Genomic DNA, 11,025 nt, shown 5'->3' with positions numbered 1-11,025 from the left:
GCTCTGTGCGTCAGAATCCCTAGTAAAAAGTAAACTTCCTGTTTCAAGAATACAACACGTGAGCACATACAGAAGACCCAGCTGAGGTTGTGGGAGCAGTTCTCCAGGGGCCTCCAGTGTTCCTTGTGTCTTGTGAGTGAGGCCAGCCAGTGTTCTGGACCATGTTTTTATTTTTTAAATTAAGTATTATTTTTTAATATTTATTTTTGAGACAGAGAGAGACAGAGTATGAGCGGGGAAGGGGCAGAGAGAGGAAGACACAGAATCTGTAGCTGGCTCCAGGCTCTGAGCTGTCAGCACAGAGCCCAGTGCGGGGCTCTAGCTCATGACCTGAGCTGAAGTCAGATGCTTAGCCTGAGCCACCTAGGCGCTCCAAATTAATTAATTAATTCTTTAATGTTTATTTAGTTTTAAGAGAGAGAAGGAGAGAGAGAGCGTGAGCAAGTGGGGCAGGGGCAGAGAGAGAGAGAGAGAGAGAGAGAAACAGAAGATCTGAAGTGTGCTCTGTGCTGACAGCAGAGAGCCTGATGTGGGGCTTGAACCCATGAGCCGTGAGATCATGACCTGAGCCGACGTGGGATGCCCAACAGACTGAGCCCCCCAGACGCCCCTGGACCATGCTTTTGAGGATGTTTGCCTAGAGCCTTCCAGAGCAATGGGCAGGCACGGTTACAAGCCAGCAGGATGGAGGTGATGTCCCCCTCCAGAGGGAGGGGTGGCAGCTTCCTGCCCACTCAAGGGGGCTTGGGTTCCCTAAATTCACAGGTCCTATCCTGGAACCACCTGCTGCACACAAAGGTGTTACCTGGGCCTCGTCACTTGCTCTGTGGGGACTGGAGCTTGGGACTCAGACCCATGCCAACACTGGCCGCTGCTTAACTGTAGGTCTGGGGGGGGGGGCAAAGCAGCAGACCCCTGCTGGAGGCCCCCCTGCCATCCACAGGGTCGGGAAGATGTGGGGCATCTCAGTGCGCAGACCCTCCCTTGTGCCGGGGGCAGATCCAGTCCTTGGGGTCCTGTGGCTGTGGCTGGGCAGGGCCCTGCAGGGGCCCCAAGCCTTGAGGTGCACAGCCTCACGGCCATTGTCTCTGCCCCAAGACCGTTTTCCCAACCTGCAAGGAGCCCCTGTTCTGTCAGCCCGACGGTGGGTGAGACGCGTGCACCTGCCTTCCTTCCATGGGCTCTTCTGACCCCTGCGTAGTCCATGCTGAGCCCCGGCACCCCTCGGGGCCTCCGTTTCCTCACTTGGAGGTGAGGAGGGCGGGGGTCAACACCTCTGTGCTCTCACGTCGCCTCCAAGTCTCCCGAAGTTAGGGGGAGCTCAGCAGGTCCAGCCCTCCTGTCACCTCCCGCACTCAGCTGTCCTCAGACAGCCGGGGAAGGCACACCGGCCTTGGGCCTTCGTACCTGCTCCTGCGGGATTACGATCGATCGGTGCAGAGCACATCTGATAGGATGTCAACCCCCGGGCGTGAAATCAGAACCATTGCCCCTAATTGAATCCCCCGACTTTTCAAGAAGGGGCCTCTTGTGCAGACTGCAGAGTCTGATTTGCAAAGTGTGGGGGGGGGGGCGGTGTGGTTGAGGACAGGGCCGGGATTGATGAGGTGCCGCACTGAGGCGTGACCGCGGAGCTGCGGCGCAGTCTCCTCGGGGGCCCTGCGAGAGGCTGGGCGGAGACGGGGCGGGGGGAGCAGAGCGCGGCCCGGATCCGCGTGTCCACACTGCCATCCAGCGTCCGTCGCAAGCAGCGCAGGCAGGAGCTCTTTAGGATGGTGAGCGCGTGTGTGCGTGTACATGCGTGTGCATGCGTGTGCGTGTGTATCAGGGAGGGGAGGGAAGCGGAAGGAGGGGAGGGGAAGGGAGGGGAGAGGAGGGAGGGCGGGGGAAGAGAGGAGAAGAGAGGAGAGGAGAGGAGAGGGGAGGGAAGGGGGAGGGGACAGAGGGGAAGGGAGAGGAGGGGAGGGGTGAGCAGTGAGAGGCAGGGGTGGGGGGGTGGAGATGCTGCGGAACAAAGGCTGGCAGGCAGGGGGGGAAAGGAGGGGCTGCGGTCCCCAGAGGTGCTGTGCCCTTCAGAAAATCCTCCACCACGTGATTCCTCCACGTGACTCCTCCTCCGCCGGCGCCCCCAGGTCCCCAGGGCGGTGGCGGCCATCTAGAGCCGCCAGACAAAAGCCCAGTCAGAAGAATGGGTGGTTCTGAGTGCTGGAGGAGGATAAGCTCTAGGCCTGGGATGCGGTTAATCTCTGGTCTCCAGGTCCCGGAAGCACCTGCACAGAGCTTGGTCCCGGCCCAACGGGAGGGTGACCGGGGTGTTTCTGCGGGGCAGCTGGGGTTCCTGTCCACGGTCCCTCTCCCCGGGCAGCCCCGTGTCACGTTCCTGCCTCTCTCGTGCCTGCACGGCCGCTCTCGCTCTCCGCCCACGCGGGTGGCTACCCCTGGGGACTGTTTGGACGGCAGGCCCACCTTGCTTCCTGGGGGGAGTGGGTGGCAGGTGAGGACCAAGGTTGGTCACCAGGCACAACCCAGTTTAATCCAGGAAATCCTAAACCGAGGGTGCCAGGTGTTTCTTAGCCGCAAGCAAGACCATCTGAGTCTCTCTAATTTAAGCAGAGAGGGGATTCGTTGAAAGGTTTTTGGGAGTTCGCGGGAGTTTTGGAAAGACCGGAGAACCATCCCGGGGGCTGCGTGCAAGGGAACGGAGCCCACAGCGCGTGCTACAGATGGGCCTGCTGGGTCCGGCCGTGGCTGGCAGCTGCCGCCGTGGGCGCCGTGCAAGCAGGCTGTAGCCACTGCGTCGGTACCTCACTAGCTCCCCATCCAGAGTCTGGAGGGGCAGGTCTGCTCGGGTACCTAGTGTTCTGGGGCCGGTTTGTGTGTCTGCACAGGTTGTGCACTGCACAAATCCAGAGGCACCATTCATGGAACATGGTGGCCGGCATGTGTCTGTGCTATGAAGCTACGAAGGGGGCTGGGAAGGTGCAAGGCTCTCAGGGTCTCTGGCGGGAGCCATACTGCTCTCCAAGGATGAGCGTGTACCAAACACACGCATCAGTTAGCTTCTGCTTGTGCGGCGGCCCACCCCAAAGCTCAGTGCCTCTAAGCAGTGACCAAGTCTTTCCCCATTAACGGTGATTCTAGGGGTCAGCAGCCTGGGCTGAGACCAGCTGGATGGGTCTTCTGGTCCTGGCTGGGCTCACACGTCTCCCGGCAGCTGCCGCGGTGGCTGGGGTGGCCGCTCTAGGACATCTTGGCTTGCTCGCTCTGCAACCGGTTCTCATCCCCGAGGGACCAGCCTGAGCGTGTTCCCCAGGTGGCCGTTCCAAAAAGCAAGAGTGGGCCCACAAGCTTTCCTGAGGCCTAAGCGTCGAGCCGGAACAACATGGCTCTGTCGCCGTCTAAGGCCAAGTAGTCGGAAGGTGAGTCCAGATTCAAGGGGAGGGTCGACCGGAGGAGCTGCGAACGGGTGTAGAGGATTGTGGGTGCGTCTGCCGCCCGCAGGGAAGCGGCCAGATGTGGCCCAAAATAAGGGCCGAGGTCCAGGATGGCGGGGGAGGGGGGAGAAGGAAGGGCATGGCAGGGGGTCAGCGTGGGATCCGGCCCGTGTGGGCAGAAGGGACAGCACGGGAGGAGACCAGCAAGCTGGACGCCGGATCTGTTCCTTTGTCCCTTTCTCTGAAGGTCCAGCAGGCACTGGGGCAGGGCCTGTGCTCAGAAACCTCTCCGGGGCCTGGGAGGAGGTGGGGGCACGAGGCGGGTCTCAAGGCAGAAGTTTCTAGCATTGCCCGGGGCTCAGGCACAGCGGGCTGCTCCTGGTGACAGTGTCCTGCCCCCCCCACCCCATCAGGCCGTGGTGCGCCAAGCCCTGGTGGCCCCGAGGGGCACCTCGCCTCCTCGACAGACGGCACTGAAGCAGCGCCCGAGGCCGGGGTGCCGTTTCTCCGGTCCCCGTTCGCACCGTCTCTGGGCCGGTCGCCCTGATCCCAAACCTCTCTCACCCGTCACCCCTGGGAGGCTCCCCTGCCGGGATCAGCCCTCCATCACCGTGTGACAAATCACCCTACGCTTCAGCAGCTCGTGTGTGTGGTCTCGCGCAGTTTCTGTGGCCCAGGAGCGTGGGGGCAGCTGAGCGCGGTGGTTCTGGCCAGGGCTCCTCCTGGGTGGCCCTCGCGCCTCCGGGGGAAGGAGCCGCGGTCGCCCGCATGCGGGGCCCCTGCCGGGCTCGTCGCTGGCTCGGGGCTGGTCCGGCACCACCTCTCTGCCTGCTCCTGCTGTCCTCACCCCCCAGCAGAGCCGACTGCAATCGCGTGCGCCGTGGTGGACGAGGCTCTGGGCTGCCACACGTGGCCACCGAGCACGTGGAATTTAGCTAGTGAGACAGGATGTAAATTTAAAATTTCATCGAACTTGTATTAAATACACTTAAATGTTTTTCCAAAGTTTGCTTATTTTTGGGAACGAGAGAGAGAGAGCGTGCGTGTATGGGCCAGGGCCAGCGGGGGAGGGACAGAGAGGGAGAGAGAGAGTCCCAAGCAGGCTCCACGCCGCCAGCCCGGGGCTCGAACTCACAGACCGGGAAATCATGACCTGAGCGGAAGTCAAGAGTCCGATGCTCAACTGACCGAGCCACCCAGGTGCCCCGTGAGTTTAAATTTTAGGTATGATTTTAGGTAACCGGCGGCTGGTTGCTGCGGCCGGTAGACCCTCGCCCTCCAGGTGTGGTCGCCGACCTGCCCTCCAAGCATCGCCTGCTGCGCGTCGAGGTCCCGGCGCCTCTCGAATCTGCAGTCAAAACTCACCTTTGAGCAGACTCCCCAGTGGCCCCGGACGCACAGCAGACTTGGGGAGCCGGGCTCCAGGCGTGGACGGGCGGGTCGGGCGGCCTTGGCCAGCCCCTGAGCATCCCTCTTGGCCGTTCTCTGTGCCGGGGCCTAGACTCAGGTCATGGGTAAAGGGATTATCAGGACAGGGTCCCAGGGTCACATCTGTGAATTTGATGCACCATCTGCTACGTACAGAGGGACAGGATGTGGCCCGTGTTCTTACGAATCGCCTACCCTTCTACGAAGGGTAGACAGACGTGTCAGCACGGACCTGAGGACGTGGGCACCGGGGAGAGGCCGGGAGCTTCCCGGAGGTTCCATCAGGGAGAGCTGGGGGGCAGGAGGGCAGAAGGGCAGGCCAAGCCTGGTGAAGAAAACCAAGGACCGTGACAGACTCCCACACCGCACTACCCGCCCCCCGGGCCTCCCAGGCCACGTGATTGGGACCCCCCTCCCCGGACGCTCTGAGCTCCTGCTCCCATTCCCTGGCTTAGGACTCAAGTGGCCTTGGATAGATCTTCTTCCTCCGGAGCTCAGTTTCTGCACCTGTGAGGCAGGACCCGCCTGCTGTCCAGGGTGGCGTGGCCACGAGGGCCAGCCGCCATGTACCTGTGCCGTTCCCGCCTCACGGAGACCTCTTCCTCCAGACCGTGGGCTCCAGGGCAGGGACCTGAGTCTGCCGCCGGCCACCAGGGGCAGCACCGCTTATCAAGGTCCACGAGGTCACATGAAAACTCCAGGGGCGCCTGCATTTTCCTGGGGCCGAGAGACCTTCCCCTCTGACGAATCCCCCAGAGGCTGTCATCTCCAGAAGCACTGCCGGGTGTGCAGAGTAAATGCATTTGCAGGAACCTTCTAGAGGCAAGACTGAGTGATAGCTGGCCAGGCCAGGAGCGGGAGGCCACTCACTAGGCACGGTGGGGGTGGGTGTTTGTGGGAGGGACTGGGATGTGTGTCTCCAGCAAGGCTCCGTGAGACTCCTTGGCTTCTCCAGGAAGAGTGCTCCCCCTCCCAGCCGCCTCCCCCCGTTGCCCTTGTGACATCACACAAGCTCGGCCGACCTCCAGAAAGTTCCGTCTTGCTAGGTGAGGGCCCTGTAATTCTCTCCTGCGGGCACCAGACCACCACGGGACCTGGGCTGGCTTGTGGGGAGCAAGAAATCCAGCCCTAAACACTGGACCTCGGATTCCGAGGTGAGGGTAGGGTCCCCTTTGTACATAACTTCCCATTTTAACGCTGTCCTTGCCACGGTTCGGGGGACGAATGGCACCCTGGACGAATGGCCAGCTGGAAGTAAGGGCGGGGGCGGGTCCCCAAACCCTGTGGACCCGGGGCCGGGCGTGGGGCTGGCCGGACACCAGGTGGTGTTTCCAGTGAGGTGCCAGGCTGGACCCTGCTCCCGTGCTGCTTGTCCTCTCCCCACCTCACATTGAAAAAAGATTTTACTGGGGCTCCTGGCGGCGGAGGTCAGCCAGTTAAGCATCTGACTCTCGATCTAGGCTCAAGTCATGATCTCATGGTTCATGGGTTTGAGCCCTGTGTCAGGCTCTGTGCCGACTGGGCAGAGCCTGCTTGGGATTTTCTCTGTCTCTTTCTCTCTCTGCCCCTCCCCTCCTCCTCTCTCTCTCTCTCTCTCTCAAAATAAATAAATAAACTTAAACAAATTTTATTTATTTATTTGAGGTCCAGTGTAGTTAACATACAGTGTAATATTGGTTTCGGGTGTACGATATCGTGATTCGTCACCTGCAGACGACACCCAGGGCTCATCACAAGTGCCCTCCTTAATGGGCGTCTCCCGCCTAGCCCACCCCCCGCCCAGCTCCCTTCTGGTAACCATCAGTTTGTCCTCCGTAGGTAAGAGTCTGTCTCGTGGTTCCTCTCCCTCTCTCTCTTTTTCCCTTTACTCATTTGTTTCTTAAATTCCACGTATAAGTGAAGTCATGTGGTTTTTAACTTTCTCCGACTGTCTTCACTTAGCATTACACTCTGGTTCCATCCGTGTTGTTCAAGTGGGGAGATTTCGTTCTTTCTCACGGCCGAGTGATATTCCGTTGTGTGTGTGTGTGTGTGTGTGTGTGTGTGTGTGTGTACATCAGTCCATGGACACTGGGCTGTTTCCCTGTCTTGGCTGCTGTAAATAACGCCGCTATGAACGTCGGGGTGCCCGTGCCCCTTTGAATTAAGTGCTTCTGTACCCCTGGGCAAATACCCGGTAGCGTGATTGCCGCCTCATGGGGCGCATTCTTGTCTGTGGTGGGAGACTCTTCACGCCATGGGCTCCGAGACTGTGGGGGGAACAGACACCAGTCGTGTGGCTCCGGGGGAGACAGCGAAGACTTCACCGTTTTCTTGATGGGTAATGGACGGGCGGGGCTGTGCTCTGACACAGGGGCCGGGGCGGCCTCCCTGGAAACGTGTCCCCTCCCTTGCGTGACCGTGTGACCCTGCCTCTCCGGGCTTCTCTGCGGCGGGTACAACCGTGTGTCACTCTCCGGCTGGCATGAGGGAGGCACGAGGACAGGAGTGGAGATTCGGGGCTGAGGCTTGCAGACCTCCGTTCTCTTCCATGTGCCCGTCTCACGTGGTGATGCTTACTTGATGGAAAGCGTGGCGGGACGCCGCCTAGAGCCAGACCCAGACTTCCCCCGGAGGCCCCAGCTTGCACGCAAGCCTCACTGGGCTACGTGAGTTAAAGCCGGCCTGGCTGGACCCGCCGAGAGGCCGGCACAGCCTGAGCGCGGTCAGCAGGGCATCTGGGGGGCTGAGGGCCGGGCGCCCCCAGACACACAGGCCAGCCTGGGGTCCCCAGCGGCGCCAGCGAACGTCCCGTGTGCGCCCCCGCGAGTCCCTTATAACGGGCACAGGCGACGCGGCCACAGCCTCTGGCCCCCGGGACCCGAGGGGCCTCGTCGTCCGTCCCGGAAGGCGAAAGCCCGCTGCGCCTCTCTGACCTCGTGTGTCGTGAAGTCCGAATAGAGAACTCTGGGGTGCGTCAGGTTGTTGTCACACACCCTCAGGGTCTCCACGCAGATTTGTTATCTTACGGTCTGCAGCTCAGAAGTCCGGCTGGGCTCGGCTGGCTGCCTGCTGGGTTTCACAGGCGGAGTCAGAGTGCCGGCCTGAGTGCAGGAGGCTCTGGGGAGGGCAGGGGAGGGGAGGGAAGAGGCCGCGCCCGTGCTTGCAGGGCTGAGGTTCCTGGTTCCTTGCTGGGGCCAGCGGCCGCCGCCTGTGGCTCCTCCAGGGCTCCGTCCGGCCCTCGCACGCTTCCAGCCAGAGAAAGGTCTCTGCTCGCACCCCGTCTCCTGAGATTAGACGGCGGACTCACCTGGATTGTTCAGGAGCCCCTCCCCCTCTCAGGGTCGGTCGACACACTCGCATCTGCAGAGTCCCCATGGCCGGGTGAGGTCGCACGGTCACAGGGGCCGGCAAAACTTGGTTTTGCACCGTTGCTGGCGCTTCCCTGGCATTGCTGAGAGGCTGCTAGAGAGTTCTAAGATCATTCCTGAACATTGGCCTTATGTCTAAGGTCATTAACGAAAATGGAAACAGTGGTGCCCTCCTGCAACGTGCACGGATGGCCAGATCCTGCCCCAGCAATAGAAATCTCTCTCCTGTGCTACCAGCCCCACCTGGCTTCCGAGCGCCTAAAATACGGCGAGTGTGACCACGAAACCGACTTTTCTTTTGCATCGGATTAAACCTACGTACCCATGTGGCAAGGGCTAGCATCTTCGGGCTGGGCCACCGTCACGCCCTTTGCGTGCTCAGTACCTCACGGGGAGAGTCTCTGCTCTTTGCAGACCTGACTTCTTTGTGGAAAGTGGTGGAAAGGGGTGGGAGTGGCAGCAGAGGGAATTGGGGCTGAATTTTACCTGCGTCCCCCCCGCCCCCGGCTGTTTCCGTTAAATTGCACCGGGAGATTCATGCTCCTCTCGGATTTGTCTCTGGTGGCGCCTCTGGTACTTTACAAGGTCTGTTTGTTTCTCTTTTATCGCGGTGAAGCACCTTCTGACCCGCTGCAGGGGCAGGGGCTTGGCCACAGTTGGAGCCTTAGCAGGAGAATGATGAAGTGACTGTGTCCCGGGGCCGCCGCGAGGGTCCCTTCGCGGCGCCCCGTCCCCCGTGGGGCTCACAGGCTAGGGGTCAGCCAGGGGCGGGGGGCTGAGGACGAAGCTCGCGGAGAAATCTCTGCCCCAAAGCGATTCACTTCTGCCAATTCCAACAGATGTGTCCAAGCACTAGGTTTCATTTGGAAAGACGAACATCGGCCTCGAGGCCTGGCTTCGCGGTGCTTTTCAGGGAATACACGCGCGTTTCGAGGAGCTTGGGGAAAGCGTGTTCATCCGGTTTGAGGAGCGGGCTGGATTCTGTCACCCCGAGTGCCACCTGCACCTCGGAGGCCGGGACGGGAAACGTCCCGCCTGCTTTACAGCGTCAGCCCCAGAGGGCACCGCTACCCTGACTGATGTTTTCTGAAGACGAGCTTCCCATTTATTGATTTGCTAAATGGAAACATTCATTTCCAGAAGGGAGCAGTCTTTTTTAAATTTTTATTTATTATCATTATTTTTTTAAATATGAAATTTATTGTCAAATCGGTTTCCATACAACACCCAGTGCTCATCCGAACAGGTGCCCTCCTCAATGCCCCTCACCCACCCTCCTCTCCCTCCCGCCCCCCCTCAACCCTCAGTTTGTTCTCAGTTTTTAATAAGAGTCTCTTATATTTTGGCTCCCTCCCTTCCTCTCTAACCTCTTTTTTTTTTCCTTCCCCTTCCCCATGGTCTTCTGTTAAGTTTCTCAGGATTGTCTTTCTCTGCCTGACTTATTTCACTTAGCACAACACTCTCCGGTTCCATCCACGTTGCTAGAGCATTCTTTTTTTAAAAGGAAGAGCAGAAGTGGCTTATTGTCTGATGGAGGGTGGAGCCTAAAAACTGGATGGCTTGAGACTGGTCCCTGGGAGAAGCGTGTCAGACGCCTCCCTGGCTTGCTCTCCCTCCCGCACACCTGCAGCACGCACTGCCTGGTGGAGGGGATGGGAGGCGCACGGGAGAGAAAGATGAAAGACAGCAAGGATGGCCAGAGCTTCCCCCTCCCACTGCTCTCCGGCCAGCGGGGAGGCTGGACCACAGGACCCCGCCCCACGTTGCCGTGACACCTTGCTTTTTCCACCAAACCCGGTAGCTGGGAGAAGGGGCGTTAAATCGCTGGCTTTGGCAAATTCCTGGTGCATAGGGAGCTCGCTGCAACTGCCCGGGGAAAAAAATCGGGCCTTTTCAAAAGAACGACCGGGTAAATCAAATGTTTTGTGATCAAGACGACGAAATATCCAGCAAGGCTTTGTGGTGTGCCCGTGACTGGCCTGGCACTGTGTCACCTTGTCCAGGATACAGGTCGGTTACTAAGCTGTTGCTGTGGGGGGAAAGCCTGCAGCGACCCACAGGCTTGGCCAGGCCCCCATCTTGGCACCTGTCGGGCTGGCCCTGAGCTCTGCGCTCCTGAGCCCGCGTGCTGCCTGCTGGAGAGGCCGCCGAGCCCGAGCTGGGACACGGCAGACCGCCAGTGTCTCGGCCTTGACGGGTTGACCTGACAGGAGAGCTCTACGCAGAAGCCCTGTGACGTCAGCCTGCGCGTAGGGCGCGTGTCTGTCCTGTGGTGCAGTGTCCGTGGTAGTGTTAGTCTACACGGCGGTGGAGGGCTGGGCTCTTGCGCCCTCGTTGCTCAGTGCTTTCCCCGCACAGTTGAATAAAACTTCCTGGGACGGAAGGTGCTGCGTGTCCTCTGTCCACCACGGAAGCCACATGTGGTTCCTGAGCACCGACATGTGGCTAGTGGCAGGGAAAACGACATTCTTAATTTTATTTAATTTCGATTGAACTTCCATGTGTTAAATAGCCACGCATGGCCTGTGGCTTCTCGGTTGGACAGCGTAGGTGCAGACGAATGTCGACCTCTTCTTCCGTGGCCCCCGTGGCCTGTCCTGCCCGCGCGCCTGGCACGTGCTGTCTCCCTTGTCCCTTCTTCTCCTCCAGTCCCAACTCAGGCGTCCGCTCCGGCAGGGAGCCCCGGAGCCCCGGCGGTCGCGCCGTGAGTCCGGCACTGCCATCTTGAACACCACCGCCGGCCGTGTCTGTGACCTGCCCTCCGCGTGAGCCCGCCGAGCAGGTGGGACCCGGTGCCGTCACAGCACTGCACA

Source organism: Lynx rufus, unplaced genomic scaffold, assembly GCF_022079265.1.
Source record: "Lynx rufus isolate CCGP_SWC_20201006 ecotype Redwood Valley unplaced genomic scaffold, mLynRuf1.p SCAF_8, whole genome shotgun sequence".
Taxonomy (NCBI): domain Eukaryota; kingdom Metazoa; phylum Chordata; class Mammalia; order Carnivora; family Felidae; genus Lynx; species Lynx rufus.
Note: the sequence above shows the minus strand (reverse complement) of the source record.